Below are 3,681 nucleotides of genomic sequence, written 5' to 3'. Positions count from 1 at the left end.
CAGAATGAACATCTATTAGATTTCTTTTTAAGATCCCTTCTCTAAGCTCCTAAGTATATACAAAAGGTCCTAGATGGAAATTTTTGTTCGACTAGTTCTAAAAAATGTAGGTTTCTTTCCTTTTGTTCTTTTTCCTTTTCTTTCCTTTTCTCTTCCTTCTTCCTCTCCTCCCTTTCCCTCCCCTCTCCTTTCCTCTCCTTCTGTCTTTTTTTTTTTTTTTTTTTTTTGCTTCTTTTATCTATCAGATTTAGAGCACAAGTGAATCACAAAAGGAGGCAAAGAACCCAGATGGGACAAATGATGCCTAGCAATAGGCCACATGTTTGAGTCTGTAATATGTTTTCACTCTCTCTTCTAAATTTTGAATATAATCCCAGTTAAAAAATAAAAAAGCTTCACAGCTTGCATACCTGACTCCTCATTCTCTCTTCTATTTATTATTTCTTTTTTTTTTATTTATATATGAAATTTATTGTCAAATTGGTTTCCATACAACACCCAGTGCTCATCCCAAAAGGTGCCCTCCTCAGTACCCATCACCCACCCCCTCCCTCCCACCCCCCATCAACCCTTAGTTTGTTCTCAGTTCTCAACAGTCTCTTATGCTTTGGCTCTCTCCCACTCTACCTCTTTTTTTTTTTTTTTTTTGTTCCCCTCCCCCATGGGTTTCTCTTAAGTTTCTCAGGATCCACATAAGAGTGAAACCATATGGTATCTGTCTTTCTCTGTATGGCTTATTTCACTTAGCATCACACTCTCCAGTTCCATCCACGTTGCTACAAAAGGCCATATTTCATTTTTTCTCATTGCCATGTAGTACTCCATTGTGTATATAAACCACAATTTCTTTATCCATTCATCAGTTGATGGACATTTAGGCTCTTTCCATAATTTGGCTATTGTTGAGAGTGCTGCTATGAACATTGGGGTACAAGTGCCCCTATGCATCAGTACTCCTGTGTCCCTTGGATAAATTCCTAGCAGTGCTATTGCTGGGTCATAGGGTAGGTCTATTTTTAATTTTCTGAGGAACCTCCACACTGCTTTCCAGAGCGGCTGCACCAATTTGCATTCCCACCAACAGTGCAAGAGGGTTCCCATTTCTCCACATCCTCTCCAGCATCTATAGTCTCCCAATTTGTTCATTTTGGCCACTCTGACTGGCGTGAGGTGATACCTGAGTGTGGTTTTGATTTGTATTTCCCTGATAAGGAGCGACGCTGAACATCTTTTCATGTGCCTGTTGGCCATCCGGATGTCTTCTTTAGAGAAGTGTCTATTCATGTTTTCTGCCCATTTCTTCACTGGGTTGTTTGCTTTTTGGGTGTGGAGTTTGGTGAGCTCTTTATAGATTTTGGATACTAGCCCTTTGTCCGATATGTCATTTGCAAATATCTTTTCCCATTCCGTTGGTTGCCTTTTAGTTTTGTTGGTTGTTTCCTTTGCTGTGCAGAAGCTTTTTATCTTCATAAGGTCCCAGTAATTCACTTTTGCTTTTAATTCCCTTGCCTTTGGGGATGTGTCGAGGAAGAGATTGCTACGGCTGAGGTCAGAGAGGTCTTTTCCTGCTTTCTCCTCTAAGGTTTTGATGGTTTCCTGTCTCACATTCAGGTCCTTTATCCATTTTGAGTTTATTTTTGTGAATGGTGTCAGAAAGTGGTCTAGTTTCAACCTTCTGCATGTTGCTGTCCAGTTCTCCCAGCACCATTTGTTAAAGAGACTGTCTTTTTTCCATTGGATGTTCTTTCCTGCTTTGTCAAAGATGAGTTGGCCATACGTTTGTGGGTCTAGTTCTGGGGTTTCTATTCTATTCCATTGGTCTATGTGTCTGTTTTTCTGCCAATACCATGCTGTCTTGATGATGACAGCTTTGTAGTAGAGGCTAAAGTCTGGGATTGTGATGCCTCCTGCTTTGGTCTTCTTCTTCAAAATTACTTTGGCTATTCGGGGCCTTTTGTGGTTCCATATGAATTTTAGGATCGCTTGTTCTAGTTTCGAGAAGAATGCTGGTGCAATTTTGATTGGGATTGCATTGAATGTGTAGATAGCTTTGGGTAGTATTGACATTTTGATAATGTTTATTCTTCCAATCCATGAGCAGGGAATATCTTTCCATTTCTTTAAATCTTCTTCAATTACCTTCATAAGCTTTCTATAGTTTTCAGCATACAGATCCTTTACATCTTTGGTTAGATTTATTCCTAGGTATTTTATGCTTCTTGGTGCAATTGTGAATGGGATCAGTTTCTTTATTTGTCTTTCTGTTGCTTCATTGTTAGTGTATAAGAATGCAACTGATTTCTGTACATTGATTTTGTACCCTGCAACTTTGCTGAATTCATGTATCAGTTCTAGCAGACTTTTGGTGGAGTCTATCGGATTTTCCATGTATAATATCATGTCATCTGCAAAGACCGAAAGCTTGACTTCATCTTTGCCAATTTTGACGCCTTTGATTTCCTTTTGTTGTCTGATTGCTGATGCTAGAACTTCCAGCACTATGTTAAACAACAGCGGTGAGAGTGGGCATCCCTGTCGTGTTCCTGATCTCAGGGAAAAAGCTCTCAGTTTTTCCCCGTTGAGGATGATGTTAGCTGTGGGCTTTTCATAAATGGCTTTTATGATCTTTAAGTATGTTCCTTCTATCCCGACTTTCTCAAGAGTTTTTATTAAGAAAGGGTGCTGGATTTTGTCAAAGGCCTTTTCTGCATCGATTGACAGGATCATATGGTTCTTCTCTTTTTTTTTGTTAATGTGATGTATCACGTTGATTGATTTGCGAATGTTGAACCAGCCCTGCATCCCAGGAATGAATCCCACTTGATCATGGTGAATAATTCTTTTTATATGCCGTTGAATTCAATTTGCTAGTATCTTATTGAGAATTTTTGCATCCATATTCATCAGGGATATTGGCCTGTAGTTCTCTTTTTTTACTGGGTCTCTGTCTGGTTTAGGAATCAAAGTCATACTGGCTTCATAGAATGAGTCTGGAAGTTTTCCTTCCCTTTCTATTTCTTGGAATAGCTTGAGAAGGATAGGTATTATCTCTGCTTTAAACGTCTGGTAGAACTCCCCTGGGAAGCCATCTGGTCCTGGACTCTTATTTGTTGGGAGATTTTTGATAACCGATTCAATTTCTTCGCTGGTGATGGGTCTGTTCAAGCTTTCTATTTCCTCCTGATTGAGTTTTGGAAGAGTGTGGGTGTTCAGGAATTTGTCCATTTCTTCCAGGTTGTCCAATTTGTTGGCATATAATTTTTCATAGTATTCCCTGATAATTGTTTGTATCTCTGAGGGATTGGTTGTAATCATTCCATTTTCATTCATGATTTTATCTATTTGGGTCATCTCCCTTTTCTTTTTGAGAAGCCTGGCTAGAGGTTTGTCAATTTTGTTTATTTTTTCAAAAAACCAACTCTTGGTTTCATTGATCTGCTCTACAGTTTTTTTAGATTCTATATTGTTTATTTCTGCTCTGATCTTTATTATTTCTCTTCTTCTGCTGGGTTTAGGCTGCCTTTGCTGTTCTGCTTCTATTTCCTTTAGGTGTGCTGTTAGATTTTGTATTTGGGATTTTTCTTGTTTCTTGAGATAGGCCTGGATTGCAATGTATTTTCCTCTCAGGACTGCCTTCGCTGCGTCCCAAAGCGTTTGGATTGTTGTATTTTCATTTTCGTT

The sequence above is a fragment of the Puma concolor genome, chromosome A2 (genome assembly GCF_028749965.1).
Source record: "Puma concolor isolate L17-30 chromosome A2, mPumCon1.1.hap2, whole genome shotgun sequence".
Taxonomy (NCBI): Eukaryota; Metazoa; Chordata; class Mammalia; order Carnivora; family Felidae; genus Puma; species Puma concolor.
The sequence above is the reverse complement of the archived record's forward strand: the minus strand, read 5'-3'. Positions refer to the sequence as shown.